This window comes from Anser anser (genome assembly GCF_964211835.1).
Source record: "Anser anser genome assembly, chromosome: 23".
Lineage (NCBI taxonomy): Eukaryota > Metazoa > Chordata > Aves > Anseriformes > Anatidae > Anser > Anser anser.
Window position 1 is genome coordinate 8,362,425 of NC_139744.1, and position 20,592 is coordinate 8,383,016.

The window sequence follows — 20,592 nt, forward strand, 5'->3', positions numbered from 1 at the left end:
CTGATCCTATTCCTAATCCCATTCCTGCACAAATCAAAACAACGAGCAATAACATTCCGACCACTCTCCCAGCTCCTATTCTGAGTACTAGTCGCCGACCTCCTCGTCCTAACATGAGTAGGAAGCCAACCCGTCGAACACCCATTCATCATCATCGGCCAACTCGCTTCAATCGCCTACTTCACTATCCTCCTATTTCTCCTCCCCGCCGCAAGCGCCCTAGAAAACAAAATACTCAACTGCTAAATACTCTAATAGTTTATAAAAACATTGGTCTTGTAAACCAAAGATTGAAGTCCAGAGAGTGCACTGGCACCACTGGGGATGCAGTGCATTGAGTCCAGAGAGTGCACTGGCACAACTGGGGATGCACTTCAGTGAGTCCAGAGAGTGCACTGACACCACTGGGGATGCAGTGCAGTGAGTCCAGAGAGTGCACTGGCACCACTGGGGATGCAGTGCAGTGAGTCCAGAGACTGCACTGGCACCACTGGGGATGCAGTGCAGTGAGTCCAGAGAGTGCACTGTCACCACTGGGGATGCAGTGCAGTGAGTCCAGAGAGTGCACTGGTACCAGTGGGGATGCAGTGCAGTGAGTCCAGAGAGTGCACTGGCACCACTGGGGATGCAGTGCAGTGAGTCCAGAGACTGCACTGGCACCACTGGGGATGCAGTGCAGTGAGTCCAGAGAGTGCACTGTCACCACTGGGGATGCAGTACAGTGAGTCCACAGAGTGCACTGGTACCAGTGGGGATGCAGTGCAGTGAGTCCAGAGAGTGCACTGGCACCACTGGGCATGCAGTGCAGTGAGTCCAGAGAGTGCACTGGCACCACTGGGGATGCAGTGCAGTGAGTCCAGAGAGTGCACTGGCACCACTGGGGATGCACTTCAGTGACTCCAGAGAGTGCACTGGCACCACTGGGGATGCAGTGCAGTGAGTCCAGAGAGTGCACTGGCACCACTGGGGATGCACTGCAGTGAGTCCAGAGAGTGCACTGTCACTACTGGGGATGCAGTGCAGTGAGTCCAGAGAGTGCACTGGCACCACTGAGAATGCACTTCAGTGAGTCCAGAGAGTGCACTGGCACCACTGGGGATGCACTGCAGTGAGTCCAGAGATTGCACTGGCACCACTGGGGATGCAGTACAGTGAGTCCACACAGTGCACTAGCACCACTGGGGATGCAGTGCAGTTAGTCCAGAGAGTGCACTGGCACCACTGGGGATGCAGTGCAGTGAGTCCAGAGAGTGCACTGGCACCACTGGGGATGCACTGCTGTGAGTCCAGAGAGTGCTCTTGCACCACAGGGGATGCAGTGCAGTGACTCAAGAGAGTGCACTGGCAGGACTGGGGATGCAGTGCAGTGAGTCCAGAGAGTGCACTGGCACCACTGGGGATGCAGTACAGTGAGTCCAGAGAGTCCACTGGCACCACTGGGGATGCACTGCAGTGAGTCTACAGAGTGCACTAGCACCACTGGGGATGCAGTGCAGTGAGTCCAGAGAGTGCGCTGGCACCACTGGGGATGCAGTGCAGTGAGTCCAGAGAGTGCACTGGCACCACTGGGGAAGCAGTGCAGTGAGTCCAGAGAGTGCAGTGGCACCACTAGGGATGCAGTGCAGTGACTCCAGAGAGTGCACTGGCAGCACTGGGGATGCAGTGCAGTGAGTCCAGAGAGTGCACTGGCACCACTGGGGATGCACTTCAGTGAGTCCAGAGAGTGCACTGGCACCACTGGGGATGCAGTGCAGTGAGTCCAGAGAGTGCACTGGCACCACTGAGAATGCACTTCAGTGAGTCCAGAGAGTGCACTGGCACCATTGGAGATGCAGTGCAGTGAGTCCAGAGATTGCACTGGCACCACTGGGGATGCAGTGCTGTGACTCCAGAGAGCGCACAGGCACCACTGGTGATGCAGTGCATTGAGTCCAGAGAGTGCACTGGCACCACTGGGGATGCAGTACAGTGAGTCCAGAGAGTGCACTGGCACCACTGGGGATGCACTGCAGTGAGTCCAGAGAGTGCACTGGCACCACTGGGGATGCACTTCAGTGAGTCCAGAGATTGCACTGGCACCACTGGGGATGCAGTGCATTGAGTCCAGAGAGTGCACTGGCACAACAGGGGATGCACTTCAGTGAGTCCAGAGAGTGCACTGACACCACTGGGGATGCAGTGCAGTGAGTCCAGAGAGTGCACTGGCACCACTGGGGATGCATTGCAGTGAGTCCAGAGAGTACACTGGCACCAGTGGGGATGCAGTGCAGTGAGTCCAGAGAGTGCACTGGCACCACTGGGGATGCACTGCAGTGAGTCCAGAGAGTGCACTGGCACCACTGGGGATGTGTCCAGTGAGTCCAGTGAGTGCACTGGCACCACTGGGGATGCAGTGCAGTGAGTCCAGAGAGTACACTGGCACCAGTGGGGATGCAGTGCAGTGAGTCCAGAGAGTGCACTGGCACCACTGGGGATGCAGTGCAGTCAGTCCAGCTTACACCTCCCCTCCAGTTCAGCTTACACCTGAAAGATATCTACTAGACCGGATCGTCTTGAAGCCCCCCCTCTAGCTCAACCACACAAATAGTACACCAAAACTAAAGAATTTACTAAACTAATTAAACTAAAGCATTTTACAGTCTTAGTATAGGCGATAGAAAAGACACTTAGACGCGATAGAGACCCCAGTACCGTAAGGGAAAGATGAAATAGCAGTGAAACAATCAAAGCGACAGACAGCAAAGATCAACCCTTGTACCTTTTGCATCATGGTTTAGCGAGAACAACCAAGCAAAGTGAACTAAAGTTTGCCCCCCCGAAACCCAAGCGAGCTACTTTCAAGCAGTTAAAGAGAGCGAACCCGTCTCTGTTGCAAAAGAGTGGGATGACTTGTCAGTAGAGGTGAAAAGCCAACCGAGCTGGGTGATAGCTGGTTACCTGTGAAACGAATCTAAGTTCCCCCTTAATCCTCCCTACCGGACATCCTGAACCCTAATGAGATGATTAAGAGCTATTTAATGGAGGGACAGCTCCATTAAAAAAGGACACAACCTCGACTAGCGGATAATTCTTACTACTGATCCTACCGTGGGCCCTAAAGCAGCCATCAAAAAAGAGTGCGTCAAAGCTCCACCACCTAAAAATACCAAAATAAGATGATTCCCTTATCACAAACAGGTCAACCTATGAATATAGGAGAATTAATGCTAAAATAAGTAACTCAGGGCCACACCCCTCTAACGGCGCAAGCTTACATAGAAACATTATTAACAGACCTAGACAGATACAAAAACCCCTACAAGACCACGTATTAACTAACCCTGTTAACCCGACTCAGGAGCGCCTATAAGAGCGATTAAAATCTGTGAAAGGAACTCGGCAAATTAATAAGGCCCGACTGTTTACCAAAAACATAGCCTTCAGCAAATTAAACAAGTATTGAAGGTGATGCCTGCCCGGTGACTTAGGTTTAACGGCCGCGGTATCCTAACCGTGCAAAGGTAGCGCAATCAATTGTCCCATAAATCGAGACTTGTATGAATGGCTAAACGAGGTCTTAACTGTCTCTCACAGATAATCAGTGAAATTGATCTCCCCGTGCAAAAGCGGGGATGTGAACATAAGACGAGAAGACCCTGTGGAACTTAAAAATCAACGACCACCGCGAATCCTCAATCAACCCCACTGGGGCCACTACCATCGCAGAGCCTGGTCGATATTTTTCGGTTGGGGCGACCTTGGAGGAGAACAAATCCTCCAAAAACAAGACCATACCTCTTTACCTAGAGCTACCCCTCAAAGTGCTAACAGTGACCAGACCCAATATAATTGATTAATGGACCAAGCTACCCCAGGGATAACAGCGCAATCCCCCTCAAGAGCCCATATCGACAGGGGGGTTTACGACCTCGATGTTGGATCAGGACATCCTAATGGTGCAGCCGCTATTAAGGGTTCGTTTGTTCAACGATTAACAGTCCTACGTGATCTGAGTTCAGACCGGAGCAATCCAGGTCGGTTTCTATCTATGACACACTCTCCCCAGTACGAAAGGACCGGGAAAGTGGGGCCAATACCACAAGCACGCCCCCCCCCTCTAAGCAGTGAAACCAACTAAACCGTGAAGAGGGCCTTCCCCCACCACTTTCAATCCTAGAAAAGGACCAGCTAGAGTGGCAGAGCCCGGCAAGTGCAGAAGGCTTAAGCCCTTTCCCCAGAGGTTCAAATCCTCTCCCTAGCTTCACCCATGATTCAAATAACAACACTAAGCTGCCTCGTTATATCCCTCCTATACATCATCCCAATCCTGATTGCCGTAGCCTTCCTAACCCTAGTAGAACGGAAAATCCTAAGCTACATACAATCCCGCAAAGGCCCTAACGTTGTCGGGCCTTTTGGCCTACTTCAACCATTTGCGGACGGACTGAAACTATTTACCAAAGAGCCCATCCGACCCTCTACCTCTTCCCCACTTCTATTCATTCTGATACCAATACTAGCCCTTGTCCTAGCCCTCACCACTTGAGCACCACTACCACTCCCATTTCCCCTAGCAGATCTAAACCTCGGAGTTCTCTTCCTAATAGCCATGTCAAGCCTAGCCGTCTACTCAGTCCTATGATCAGGCTGAGCCTCGAACTCAAAATACGCACTAATCGGAGCCCTACGGGCAGTAGCACAGACCATTTCATACGAAGTGACACTGGCCATAATCCTGCTATCAATAATCATACTAAGCGGAAGCTACACACTCAGCTCCTTTGCCGTCGCACAGGAGCCTCTATACTTCATTTTCTCCTCATGACCCCTAGCAATAATATGATACGTATCCACCCTAGCAGAGACAAACCGAGCTCCTTTTGACCTCACAGAGGGTGAATCTGAGCTAGTCTCAGGGTTTAACGTTGAATACGCCGCAGGACCCTTCGCCTTATTCTTCCTAGCTGAATATGCGAACATTATGCTAATAAATACACTTACAGCCATCATATTCCTAAACCCAAGCGCCCTAGGGCCACCCACAGAACTATTCCCCGTCATCCTAGCCACAAAAGTCCTCCTGCTATCTTCTGGTTTCTTATGGGTCCGAGCTTCATACCCACGATTCCGATATGACCAACTAATGCACCTACTATGAAAAAACTTCCTACCCCTCACACTAGCTCTGTGCCTCTGACACATCAGCATACCTATCTGCTATGCAGGCCTACCTCCTTACATAAGGAAATGTGCCTGAACTACAAAGGGTCACTATGATAAAGTGAACATAGAGGTATAACAGCCCTCTCATTTCCTGTTGACCTTAGAAAAGTAGGAATTGAACCCACACAAGAGAAATCAAAATTCTCCATACTTCCCTTATATTATTTTCTAGTAGAGTCAGCTAATCAAGCTATCGGGCCCATACCCCGAAAATGATGGTTTAACCCCCTCCTCTACTAATGAACCCTTACGCGACCCCAATCATAACCTTCAGCCTCATCTTGGGCACCACAATCACAATTTCCAGCAACCACTGAGTTCTGGCCTGGACAGGACTGGAGATCAACGCACTAGCCATCATTCCCCTAATTGCCAAATCCCACCACCCACGAGCAGTAGAAGCCGCAACGAAATACTTCCTAACCCAAGCAGCTGCTTCCGCCCTGGTCCTATTCTCTAGCATAACCAATGCCTGAGTCACTGGCCAATGAGACATCACACAAATAAACCACCCAACCTCCTGTCTACTACTGACAGCAGCAATCGCTATTAAACTGGGCCTAGTGCCATTTCACTTCTGATTCCCAGAAGTACTACAAGGATCGCCACTAATAACAGCCCTGCTACTCTCGACCCTCATAAAATTCCCCCCACTAACCCTGCTCCTACTAACATCCAAATCCCTCGACCCAGCTCTACTCACCGCCATGGCCCTAGCCTCAACAGCACTAGGAGGCTGAATAGGACTGAACCAAACACAAACACGCAAAATCCTAGCCTTCTCGTCCATCTCCCACTTAGGCTGAATCGCCATCATCCTAGTTTACAGCCCCAAATTGGCCTTACTTACCTTCTACCTATACACAATCATAACATCAGCCGTATTCCTAGCCCTTAACAAAATCAAAGCCCTTAACCTATCCATGATCACAACCTCATGAACAAAAACCCCAGTGCTAAATGCCACCCTAATACTAGTACTTTTATCCCTAGCAGGCCTCCCCCCATTAACAGGCTTTATACCAAAGTGACTTATCATCCAAGAACTAACTAAACAGGAAATAACACCAGCAGCCATGGCAATTGCCATGCTATCACTGCTCAGCCTCTTCTTCTACCTACGCCTCGCATACCACTCAACAATTACCCTTCCCCCCAACTCCTCTAACCACATAAAACAATGATACACTAGCAAAGCCCCAAGCACACCTACTGCGGTCCTTGCCTCACTATCAATCCTCTTACTTCCCCTGTCCCCAATAATACATGCCATTGTCTAGAAACTTAGGATAACACCCCAAACCGAAGGCCTTCAAAGCCTTAAATAAGAGTTAAACCCTCTTAGTTTCTGCACATTAAGACTTACAGAATATTAACCTGTATCTTCTGAATGCAAGTCAGACGCTTTAATTAAGCTAAAGCCTCCCTAGACAGATGGGCTTCGATCCCACAAAACTCTAGTTAACAGCTAAATGCCTAAACCAATTGGCTTCTGCCTACAAAGACCCTGACGCACCCTAGTGCGCATCGATGAGCTTGCAACTCAACATGAATTTCACTACAGAGCCGATAAGAAGAGGAATTAAACCTCTGTAAAAAGGACTACAGCCTAACGCTTCAACACTCAGCCATCTTACCCGTCACCTTCATCAACCGATGACTATTTTCCACTAACCATAAGGATATTGGCACCCTGTACCTCATCTTCGGGGCATGAGCAGGAATAGTCGGCACCGCACTCAGCCTATTAATCCGCGCAGAACTAGGACAACCAGGAACTCTCCTAGGCGACGACCAAATTTACAATGTAATCGTTACCGCTCACGCCTTTGTAATAAGCTTCTTTATAGTCATACCCATCATGATCGGAGGATTCGGCAACTGATTAGTCCCCCTCATAATCGGTGCCCCCGACATAGCATTCCCGCGAATAAACAACATAAGCTTTTGACTCCTCCCCCCATCATTCCTCCTCCTACTAGCCTCATCCACTGTAGAAGCTGGCGCCGGCACAGGCTGAACTGTCTACCCTCCCCTAGCAGGTGACCTTGCCCACGCCGGAGCTTCAGTAGACCTGGCTATCTTCTCACTCCACTTAGCCGGTATCTCCTCCATCCTTGGGGCCATCAACTTTATCACCACAGCCATCAACATAAAACCCCCCGCACTCTCACAATACCAAACCCCACTATTTGTCTGATCCGTACTAATTACCGCCATCCTACTCCTTCTATCACTCCCCGTACTCGCCGCCGGTATTACAATATTACTAACTGATCGAAACCTAAACACCACATTCTTCGACCCCGCTGGAGGAGGAGACCCAATCCTGTACCAACACCTATTCTGATTCTTCGGACACCCAGAAGTCTATATTCTGATCCTACCGGGGTTCGGAATCATCTCACACGTAGTCACGTACTACTCAGGCAAAAAGGAGCCCTTCGGCTACATGGGAATAGTCTGAGCCATACTATCCATCGGCTTCCTAGGATTCATCGTCTGAGCTCACCACATGTTTACAGTAGGAATAGACGTTGATACCCGAGCCTACTTTACATCAGCCACTATAATCATTGCCATCCCTACCGGAATCAAAGTATTTAGCTGACTAGCCACCCTGCACGGAGGAACAATCAAATGAGACCCCCCCCAATACTATGAGCTCTAGGATTTATCTTCCTATTTACCATCGGAGGATTAACAGGAATCGTTCTTGCAAACTCTTCCCTAGACATCGCCCTGCACGACACGTACTACGTAGTTGCCCACTTCCACTACGTCCTATCCATAGGCGCCGTCTTTGCCATTCTAGCAGGATTTACTCACTGATTCCCACTACTCACTGGGTTTACCCTACACCAAACATGAGCAAAAGCCCACTTCGGGGTAATATTTACAGGAGTAAACCTAACGTTCTTCCCCCAGCACTTCCTAGGCCTAGCAGGAATACCCCGACGATACTCGGACTATCCCGACGCCTACACACTATGAAACACCATTTCCTCCTAGTCCTAGGACTTAGAGAAACTCCAGTACTAAAAATAGTAAACACAAGCAATAATTTCATATACTTCACTCTCACGCACCACTCAACTATCAGCTAACCACACCCCCGTCCACATAGCTTAACACAAAGCATGGCACTGAAGTTGCCAAGATGGCATAAAACATGCCTGCGGACAAAAGACTTAGTCCTAACCTTACGGTTGGTTTTTGCTAAATATATACATGCAAGTATCCGCGCCCCAGTGTAAACGCCCTCGACCACCTACCCCCATACAGGCCTTGAGGAGCGGGTATCAGGCACACCCAAGTAGTAGCCCAAGACGCCTCGCTAAGCCACGCCCCCACGGGTATTCAGCAGTAATTAACATTAAGCAATGAGTGCAAACTTGACTTAGTTATAGCAACAGCCTAACTTCAAGGGTTGGTAAATCTTGTGCCAGCCACCGCGGTCATACAAGAAACCCAAATCAACCGTCCTATTGACACGGCGTAAAGAGTGGTAAAATGCCTATCCTAGCTAACTAAGATCAAAATGCAACTAAGCTGTCATAAGCCCAAGATGCACCTAAACACACCATTAAGATGATCTTAGGAACTAACGACTGATTTAAACCCACGAAAGCCAGGGCCCAAACTGGGATTAGATACCCCACTATGCCTGGCCCTAAATCTTGATACTTACTTTACCGAAGTATCCGCCAGAGAACTACGAGCACAAACGCTTAAAACTCTAAGGACTTGGCGGTGCCCCAAACCCACCTAGAGGAGCCTGTTCTACAATCGATAATCCCCGATTAACCCAACCACCCCTTGCCAACACAGCCTACATACCGCCGTCGCCAGCCCACCTCGAATGAGAGCACAACAGTGGACACAATAGCACCCCGCTAATAAGACAGGTCAAGGTATAGCCTATGGAGTGGAAGAAATGGGCTACATTCCCTATTCATAGGGCACACGGAAAGAAGCGTGAAACCACTTCTGGAAGGCGGATTTAGCAGTAAAGTGGGACAATAGAGCCTACTTTAAGCCGGCCCTGGGGCACGTACATGGTTAAACATGCCTGTTAGTAGTGTGGCGAGCCATAGTGGGAAGGCTAGGGCTATGTTCATAGATAGTTGGGTGGTTGGGGTGAATGTATACGGAAGGAGGCCTAGAAGGTTGATTGTAAGAAGTATGATTATTAGGGATGTAAATATTATGGCTCATTTGTGGCCATTTGTGTTGAGTGGGACTATTAGTTGTTTTGTGATTAGGTGAAGGAGTCATGTTTGGATAGTAGAAAGGCGGTTGTTGATTCATCGGTTGTTTGGGGACGGGAATAGTAGGGCTGGGAAGAGTAGGGATAGTAGGATTAAGGGGATGCCAAATAGATTGGGGCTGGAAAATTGGTCAAAGAAGCTTAGGTTCATGGTCAGGATCATGGTGTGGGTTTGGTAGTGAGGGAGGTCTTATTTGATGGGGGGTTGGTTGTGGTGAAGGCTAGTAGTTTTGGTTGGATGAGGAGTGCTAGGGTTAATCAGGTTATAATTATGATTGAAAATCATGGTGCGGGGTTAAGCTGTGGCATATCATTAAGGAGGGGGAAGTCCCTCTTTGGCTAGCTTAAAAGGCTAGTGCTGTTGCATAGCTTCTTAATGATTAGGATGATGATAGAAGGGACGATCAGGCCTCGAAATGTGGGAGTGGGGTTGATTCTACTACAATGGGTATGTAGCTGTGATTAGCCCCGCAAATTTCTGAGCATTGTCCGTAAAAAATCCCAGGCCGGGTGGTAATGAATGAAGTTTGGTTTAGTCGGCCTGGGATTGCGTCTGTTTTAACTCCGAGCGTTGGGACTGCTCAGGAGTGGAGTACGTCTCCTGCAGTAATGATCACGCGGATGGGGGATTCTATTGGGATAACTACGCGGTGGTCAACTTCTAGCAGTCGGAAGTGGCCGTTGGGTAAGTCTGGGGTGGGCACTATGTAGGAGTCGAATGATAGGTCTTTGAAGTCTGTGTATTCGTAGCTTCAGTATCATTGGTGGCCGATGGCTTTTAGGGTGAGGTCTGGTTCGTCGATTTCGTCCATTATGTAGAGGATTTGTAGGGATGGGAGGGCGAGGAGTACCAGGACGATAGCAGGTAGGATTGTCCAGATCAGCTCTACTTCTTGGGCGTCTACAGCATTGGACGAGAGTTTTTCTGTTAGTATGTGGGCTAAAAGGTAGAGAACTAGGCTGCAGATAGCTAGGGCAACGATTAGGGCGTGGTCGTGGAATTCAACGAGTTCTTCTATGATGGGTGATGAGGCGTCTTGGAATCCTAGTTGGGAGTGGTTGGCCACATGAGATGTACAGGATTTTTACCTGTGATTTAGTCTTGACAAGGCTATGTAATTGGTTTACTAACGTCTCATAAGAAAGAAGCATGAGCGGTTAACCTCCTGGGAGACCCAGAAAACTTCACCCCAGCAAACCCGCTAGTAACCCCACCACACATCAAGCCAGAATGATACTTCCTATTCGCCTACGCCATCCTACGTTCAATCCCAAATAAACTAGGAGGCGTATTAGCACTGGCCGCCTCCGTACTGATCCTATTCCTAATCCCATTCCTGCACAAATCAAAACAACGAGCAATAACATTCCGACCACTCTCCCAGCTCCTATTCTGAGTACTAGTCGCCGACCTCCTCGTCCTAACATGAGTAGGAAGCCAACCCGTCGAACACCCATTCATCATCATCGGCCAACTCGCTTCAATCGCCTACTTCACTATCCTCCTATTTCTCCTCCCCGCCGCAAGCGCCCTAGAAAACAAAATACTCAACTGCTAAATACTCTAATAGTTTATAAAAACATTGGTCTTGTAAACCAAAGATTGAAGACTTACCACTTCTTAGAGTACCCCAAACTCAGAAAAAAAGGACTCAAACCTTTATCTCCAGCTCCCAAAGCTGGCATTTTCAATAAACTATTCTCTGACCCTAACCCCTAAACCGCCCGAATAGCACCCCGCGACAACCCCCGCACAAGCTCCAATACAACAAACAAAGTCAACAACAGCCCCCAACCCGCCACTAAAAACATCCCTGCCCCATGTGAATAAAACATGGAAACTCCACTAAAATCCGACCGAACAACAAACACCCCAACATTATTCACAGTAGAAACCCCGAACTTCCAAGCCCCCATAAACCCCCCAAACACCAACCCCCCAAAAACAATTGCCACAAACGCTACTGCACATCCAATCACCCGTCAATCCCCCCAAGCCCCAGGGAAAGGCTCCGCTGCTAAAGCTACTGAATAAACAAACACCACCAGCATACCCCCCAAATACACCATAAACAGCACTAAAGCCACGAACGAAACCCCAAGGCCCAGCAACCACCCGCACCCCGCCACAGACGCTAACACCAAACCAACAACCCCATAATACGGCGAAGGATTCGACGCCACACCCAAAACACCCACCGCAAAGCAAATCCCTAAAAAAAACATAAAATAAGTCATTATTCCTGCCCGGACACTACCCGAGGCCTGCGGCTCGAAAAGCCGCCATTGTTCTCAACTACAGGAACTAACCGCAAGCCCCCAATAATTCTACCCCATCTATGCCATTATGCTTAACCCCCCCCCCCTCCCCCCCCGAGGCGGGGGTATTTGGTTATGCATATTCGTGCATAAATTTATATACCCCATATACATACATACTATAGTACCAGTAATATACATTATATACGGACTATCTTATAAGCAGGTGCTAAACCCATACATGTACACGGCCATTAAACCCTTAAACACACTCCTACCAAACCACCCGGCATGAATGTTCTAGGACCATACCCCACAACACCCAATACAACTCCACTCAAGCGCATAACAAGACCCCATTTTAATGAATGCTCACAGGACATGCTCCAACAACAACTCTCCACCACATATCTCATGCAGTTCGTATCAGACGGATTTATTAATCGTACTCCTCACGTGAAATCAGCAACCCGTTGCACATAATGTCCGGTATGACTAGCTTCAGGCCCATACGTTCCCCCTAAACCCCTCGCCCTCCTCACATTTTTGCGCCTCTGGTTCCTCGGTCAGGGCCATCCATTGGGTTCACTCACCCCTCCTTGCCCTTCAAAGTGGCATCTGTGAGTACTTTCACCTTCTCAATGCGTAATCGCGGCATGTTCCAGCTTTTTGGCGCCTCTGGTTCCTCTTATTTTTTCCGGGGTTACCTCACAGGTGGCTATTCCCAGTGATCTCGGGGGTCCCACAATCTAAGCCTGGACACACCTGCCTCACGGCCTATCCTATATTTCAAGGGTCCCTCGATGAGACGGTTGGCGTATATGGGGAATCATCCTGACACTGATGCACTTTGACCACATTCAGTTAATGTTACCTCCACCCTCCGGGTTAAATGGGGCTATTGGATGAATGCTCGTTGGACATAGCACAAAACAACAAATCATTAAGCGCAACCCCTGCGCTTCACAAACTAAACCAGTAAACTTTCGCTAACCACCATGTAGCATAAACCTTCATCGCCCAATCCCAGCAAACTACCTCTAAAACTCCATTAATCATCCCTTCCATGACATCATCGGAACGATGTACATATACACACAAACACATACAAAATAACTTAAACTTATTAGAGAAACTCCAGTACTAAAAATAGTAAACACAAGCAATAATTTCATATACTTCACTCTCACTCACCACTCAACTATCAGCTAACCACACCCCCGTCCACATAGCTTAACACAAAGCATGGCACTGAAGTTGCCAAGATGGCATAAAACATGCCTGCAGACAAAAGACTTAGTCCTAACCTTACGGTTGGTTTTTGCTAAATATATACATGCAAGTATCCGCGCCCCAGTGTAAACGCCCTCGACCACCTACCCCCATACAGGCCTTGAGGAGCGGGTATCAGGCACACCCAAGTAGTAGCCCAAGACGCCTCGCTAAGCCACGCCCCCACGGGTATTCAGCAGTAATTAACATTAAGCAATGAGTGCAAACTTGACTTAGTTATAGCAACAGCCTAACTTCAAGGGTTGGTAAATCTTGTGCCAGCCACCGCGGTCATACAAGAAACCCAAATCAACCGTCCTATTGACACGGCGTAAAGAGTGGTAAAATGCCTATCCTAGCTAACTAAGATCAAAATGCAACTGAGCTGTCATAAGCCCAAGATGCACCTAAACACACCATTAAGATGATCTTAGGAACTAACGACTGATTTAAACCCACGAAAGCCAGGGCCCAAACTGGGATTAGATACCCCACTATGCCTGGCCCTAAATCTTGATACTTACTTTACCGAAGTATCCGCCAGAGAACTACGAGCACAAACGCTTAAAACTCTAAGGACTTGGCGGTGCCCCAAACCCACCTAGAGGAGCCTGTTCTACAATCGATAATCCCCGATTAACCCAACCACCCCTTGCCAACACAGCCTACATACCGCCGTCGCCAGCCCACCTCGAATGAGAGCACAACAGTGGACACAATAGCACCCCGCTAATAAGACAGGTCAAGGTATAGCCTATGGAGTGGAAGAAATGGGCTACATTCCCTATTCATAGGGCACACGGAAAGAAGCGTGAAACCACTTCTGGAAGGCGGATTTAGCAGTAAAGTGGGACAATAGAGCCTACTTTAAGCCGGCCCTGGGGCACGTACATGGTTAAACATGCCTGTTAGTAGTGTGGCGAGCCATAGTGGGAAGGCTAGGGCTATGTTCATAGATAGTTGGGTGGTTGGGGTGAATGTATACGGAAGGAGGCCTAGAAGGTTGATTGTAAGAAGTATGATTATTAGGGATGTAAATATTATGGCTCATTTGTGGCCATTTGTGTTGAGTGGGACTATTAGTTGTTTTGTGATTAGGTGAAGGAGTCATGTTTGGATAGTAGAAAGGCGGTTGTTGATTCATCGGTTGTTTGGGGACGGGAATAGTAGGGCTGGGAAGAGTAGGGATAGTAGGATTAAGGGGATGCCAAATAGATTGGGGCTGGAAAATTGGTCAAAGAAGCTTAGGTTCATGGTCAGGATCATGGTGTGGGTTTGGTAGTGAGGGAGGTCTTATTTGATGGGGGGTTGGTTGTGGTGAAGGCTAGTAGTTTTGGTTGGATGAGGAGTGCTAGGGTTAATCAGGTTATAATTATGATTGAAAATCATGGTGCGGGGTTAAGCTGTGGCATATCATTAAGGAGGGGGAAGTCCCTCTTTGGCTAGCTTAAAAGGCTAGTGCTGTTGCATAGCTTCTTAATGATTAGGATGATGATAGAAGGGACGATCAGGCCTCGAAATGTGGGAGTGGGGTTGATTCTACTACAATGGGTATGTAGCTGTGATTAGCCCCGCAAATTTCTGAGCATTGTCCGTAAAAAATCCCAGGCCGGGTGGTAATGAATGAAGTTTGGTTTAGTCGGCCTGGGATTGCGTCTGTTTTAACTCCGAGCGTTGGGACTGCTCAGGAGTGGAGTACGTCTCCTGCAGTAATGATCACGCGGATGGGGGATTCTATTGGGATAACTACGCGGTGGTCAACTTCTAGCAGTCGGAAGTGGCCGTTGGGTAAGTCTGGGGTGGGCACTATGTAGGAGTCGAATGATAGGTCTTTGAAGTCTGTGTATTCGTAGCTTCAGTATCATTGGTGGCCGATGGCTTTTAGGGTGAGGTCTGGTTCGTCGATTTCGTCCATTATGTAGAGGATTTGTAGGGATGGGAGGGCGAGGAGTACCAGGACGATAGCAGGTAGGATTGTCCAGATCAGCTCTACTTCTTGGGCGTCTACAGCATTGGACGAGAGTTTTTCTGTTAGTATGTGGGCTAAAAGGTAGAGAACTAGGCTGCAGATAGCTAGGGCAACGATTAGGGCGTGGTCGTGGAATTCAACGAGTTCTTCTATGATGGGTGATGAGGCGTCTTGGAATCCTAGTTGGGAGTGGTTGGCCACATGAGATGTACAGGATTTTTACCTGTGATTTAGTCTTGACAAGGCTATGTAATTGGTTTACTAACGTCTCATAAGAAAGAAGCATGAGCGGTTAACCTCCTGGGAGACCCAGAAAACTTCACCCCAGCAAACCCGCTAGTAACCCCACCACACATCAAGCCAGAATGATACTTCCTATTCGCCTACGCCATCCTACGTTCAATCCCAAATAAACTAGGAGGCGTATTAGCACTGGCCGCCTCCGTACTGATCCTATTCCTAATCCCATTCCTGCACAAATCAAAACAACGAGCAATAACATTCCGACCACTCTCCCAGCTCCTATTCTGAGTACTAGTCGCCGACCTCCTCGTCCTAACATGAGTAGGAAGCCAACCCGTCGAACACCCATTCATCATCATCGGCCAACTCGCTTCAATCGCCTACTTCACTATCCTCCTATTTCTCCTCCCCGCCGCAAGCGCCCTAGAAAACAAAATACTCAACTGCTAAATACTCTAATAGTTTATAAAAACATTGGTCTTGTAAACCAAAGATTGAAGACTTACCACTTCTTAGAGTACCCCAAACTCAGAAAAAAAGGACTCAAACCTTTATCTCCAGCTCCCAAAGCTGGCATTTTCAATAAACTATTCTCTGACCCTAACCCCTAAACCGCCCGAATAGCACCCCGCGACAACCCCCGCACAAGCTCCAATACAACAAACAAAGTCAACAACAGCCCCCAACCCGCCACTAAAAACATCCCTGCCCCATGTGAATAAAACATGGAAACTCCACTAAAATCCGACCGAACAACAAACACCCCAACATTATTCACAGTAGAAACCCCGAACTTCCAAGCCCCCATAAACCCCCCAAACACCAACCCCCCAAAAACAATTGCCACAAACGCTACTGCACATCCAATCACCCGTCAATCCCCCCAAGCCCCAGGGAAAGGCTCCGCTGCTAAAGCTACTGAATAAACAAACACCACCAGCATACCCCCCAAATACACCATAAACAGCACTAAAGCCACGAACGAAACCCCAAGGCCCAGCAACCACCCGCACCCCGCCACAGACGCTAACACCAAACCAACAACCCCATAATACGGCGAAGGATTCGACGCCACACCCAAAACACCCACCGCAAAGCAAATCCCTAAAAAAAACATAAAATAAGTCATTATTCCTGCCCGGACACTACCCGAGGCCTGCGGCTCGAAAAGCCGCCATTGTTCTCAACTACAGGAACTAACCGCAAGCCCCCAATAATTCTACCCCATCTATGCCATTATGCTTAACCCCCCCCCCTCCCCCCCCGAGGCGGGGGTATTTGGTTATGCATATTCGTGCATAAATTTATATACCCCATATACATACATACTATAGTACCAGTAATATACATTATATACGGACTATCTTATAAGCAGGTGCTAAACCCATACATGTACACGGCCATTAAACCCTTAAACACACTCCTACCAAACCACCCGGCATGAATGTTCTAGGACCATACCCCACAACACCCAATACAACTCCACTCAAGCGCATAACAAGACCCCATTTTAATGAATGCTCACAGGACATGCTCCAACAACAACTCTCCACCACATATCTCATGCAGTTCGTATCAGACGGATTTATTAATCGTACTCCTCACGTGAAATCAGCAACCCGTTGCACATAATGTCCGGTATGACTAGCTTCAGGCCCATACGTTCCCCCTAAACCCCTCGCCCTCCTCACATTTTTGCGCCTCTGGTTCCTCGGTCAGGGCCATCCATTGGGTTCACTCACCCCTCCTTGCCCTTCAAAGTGGCATCTGTGAGTACTTTCACCTTCTCAATGCGTAATCGCGGCATGTTCCAGCTTTTTGGCGCCTCTGGTTCCTCTTATTTTTTCCGGGGTTACCTCACAGGTGGCTATTCCCAGTGATCTCGGGGGTCCCACAATCTAAGCCTGGACACACCTGCCTCACGGCCTATCCTATATTTCAAGGGTCCCTCGATGAGACGGTTGGCGTATATGGGGAATCATCCTGACACTGATGCACTTTGACCACATTCAGTTAATGTTACCTCCACCCTCCGGGTTAAATGGGGCTATTGGATGAATGCTCGTTGGACATAGCACAAAACAACAAATCATTAAGCGCAACCCCTGCGCTTCACAAACTAAACCAGTAAACTTTCGCTAACCACCATGTAGCATAAACCTTCATCGCCCAATCCCAGCAAACTACCTCTAAAACTCCATTAATCATCCCTTCCATGACATCATCGGAACGATGTATATATACACACAAACACATACAAAATAACTTAAACTTATTAGAGAAACTCCAGTACTAAAAATAGTAAACACAAGCAATAATTTCATATACTTCACTCTCACTCACCACTCAACTATCAGCTAACCACACCCCCGTCCACATAGCTTAACACAAAGCATGGCACTGAAGTTGCCAAGATGGCATAAAACATGCCTGCGGACAAAAGACTTAGTCCTAACCTTACGGTTGGTTTTTGCTAAATATATACATGCAAGTATCCGCGCCCCAGTGTAAACGCCCTCGACCACCTACCCCCATACAGGCCTTGAGGAGCGGGTATCAGGCACACCCAAGTAGTAGCCCAAGACGCCTCGCTAAGCCACGCCCCCACGGGTATTCAGCAGTAATTAACATTAAGCAATGAGTGCAAACTTGACTTAGTTATAGCAACAGCCTAACTTCAAGGGTTGGTAAATCTTGTGCCAGCCACCGCGGTCATACAAGAAACCCAAATCAACCGTCCTATTGACACGGCGTAAAGAGTGGTAAAATGCCTATCCTAGCTAACTAAGATCAAAATGCAACTGAGCTGTCATAAGCCCAAGATGCACCTAAACACACCATTAAGATGATCTTAGGAACTAACGACTGATTTAAACCCACGAAAGCCAGGGCCCAAACTGGGATTAGATACCCCACTATGCCTGGCCCTAAATCTTGATACTTACTTTACCGAAGTATCCGCCAGAGAACTACGAGCACAAACGCTTAAAACTCTAAGGACTTGGCGGTGCCCCAAACCCACCTAGAGGAGCCTGTTCTACAATCGATAATCCCCGATTAACCCAACCACCCCTTGCCAACACAGCCTACATACCGCCGTCGCCAGCCCACCTCGAATGAGAGCACAACAGTGGACACAATAGCACCCCGCTAATAAGACAGGTCAAGGTATAGCCTATGGAGTGGAAGAAATGGGCTACATTCCCTATTCATAGGGCACACGGAAAGAAGCGTGAAACCACTTCTGGAAGGCGGATTTAGCAGTAAAGTGGGACAATAGAGCCTACTTTAAGCCGGCCCTGGGGCACGTACATACCGCCCGTCACCCTCCTCAAAAGCCACATCCCACATAACTAATACCATAAATACGCTGAAGATGAGGTAAGTCGTAACAAGGTAAGTGTACCGGAAGGTGTACTTAGAATATCAAGACGTAGCTATAACACCAAAGCACTCAGCTTACACCTGAAAGATATCTACTAGACCGGATCGTCTTGAAGCCCCCCCTCTAGCTCAACCACACAAATAGTACACCAAAACTAAAGAATTTACTAAACTAATTAAACTAAAGCATTTTACAGTCTTAGTATAGGCGATAGAAAAGACACTTAGACGCGATAGAGACCCCAGTACCGTAAGGGAAAGATGAAATAGCAGTGAAACAATCAAAGCGACAGACAGCAAAGATCAACCCTTGTACCTTTTGCATCATGGTTTAGCGAGAACAACCAAGCAAAGTGAACTAAAGTTTGCCCCCCCGAAACCCAAGCGAGCTACTTTCAAGCAGTTAAAGAGAGCGAACCCGTCTCTGTTGCAAAAGAGTGGGATGACTTGTCAGTAGAGGTGAAAAGCCAACCGAGCTGGGTGATAGCTGGTTACCTGTGAAACGAATCTAAGTTCCCCCTTAATCCTCCCTACCGGACATCCTGAACCCTAATGAGATGATTAAGAGCTATTTAATGGAGGGACAGCTCCATTAAAAAAGGACACAACCTCGACTAGCGGATAATTCTTACTACTGATCCTACCGTGGGCCCTAAAGCAGCCATCAAAAAAGAGTGCGTCAAAGCTCCACCACCTAAAAATACCAAAATAAGATGATTCCCTTATCACAAACAGGTCAACCTATGAATATAGGAGAATTAATGCTAAAATAAGTAACTCAGGGCCACACCCCTCTAACGGCGCAAGCTTACATAGAAACATTATTAACAGACCTAGACAGATACAAAAACCCCTACAAGACCACGTATTAACTAACCCTGTTAACCCGACTCAGGAGCGCCTATAAGAGCGATTAAAATCTGTGAAAGGAACTCGGCAAATTAATAAGGCCCGACTGTTTACCAAAAACATAGCCTTCAGCAAATTAAACAAGTATTGAAGGTGATGCCTGCCCGGTGACTTAGGTTTAACGGCCGCGGTATCCTAACCGTGCAAAGGTAGCGCAATCAATTGTCCCATAAATCGAGACTTGTATGAATGGCTAAACGAGGTCTTAACTGTCTCTCACAGATAATCAGTGAAATTGATCTCCCCGTGCAAAAGCGGGGATGTGAACATAAGACGAGAAGACCCTGTGGAACTTAAAAATCAACGACCACCGCGAATCCTCAATCAACCCCACTGGGGCCACTACCATCGCAGAGCCTGGTCGATATTTTTCGGTTGGGGCGACCTTGGAGGAGAACAAATCCTCCAAAAACAAGACCATACCTCTTTACCTAGAGCTACCCCTCAAAGTGCTAACAGTGACCAGACCCAATATAATTGATTAATGGACCAAGCTACCCCAGGGATAACAGCGCAATCCCCCTCAAGAGCCCATATCGACAGGGGGGTTTACGACCTCGATGTTGGATCAGGACATCCTAATGGTGCAGCCGCTATTAAGGGTTCGTTTGTTCAACGATTAACAGTCCTACGTGATCTGAGTTCAGACCGGAGCAATCCAGGTCGGTTTCTGTCTATGACACACTCTCCCCAGTACGAAAGGACCGGGAAAGTGGGGCCAATACCACAAGCACGCCCCCCCCCTCTAAGCAGTGAAACCAACTAAACCGTGAAGAGGGCCTTCCCCCACCACTTTCAATCCTAGAAAAGGACCAGCTAGAGTGGCAGAGCCCGGCAAGTGCAGAAGGCTTAAGCCCTTTCCCCAGAGGTTCAAATCCTCTCCCTAGCTTCACCCATGATTCAAATAACAACACTAAGCTGCCTCGTTATATCCCTCCTATACATCATCCCAATCCTGATTGCCGTAGCCTTCCTAACCCTAGTAGAACGGAAAATCCTAAGCTACATACAATCCCGCAAAGGCCCTAACGTTGTCGGGCCTTTTGGCCTACTTCAACCATTTGCGGACGGACTGAAACTATTT

At 48.2% G+C, this 20,592-nt stretch overlaps 1 long non-coding RNA gene across 1 annotated transcript in view; it reads right to left on the reverse strand.

Annotated features, from left to right (window-relative positions):
- Nucleotides 1-11,034, reverse strand: part of LOC310885456 — a 62,104-nt gene extending 51,070 nt beyond the window's left edge. The window contains exon 1 of the long non-coding RNA XR_014574807.1: nt 10,636-11,034. This is a non-coding gene — a long non-coding RNA (uncharacterized lncRNA). The remainder of the gene's footprint in view (nt 1-10,635) is intronic.
- Between the last annotated feature and the right edge of the window lie 9,558 nt (nt 11,035-20,592).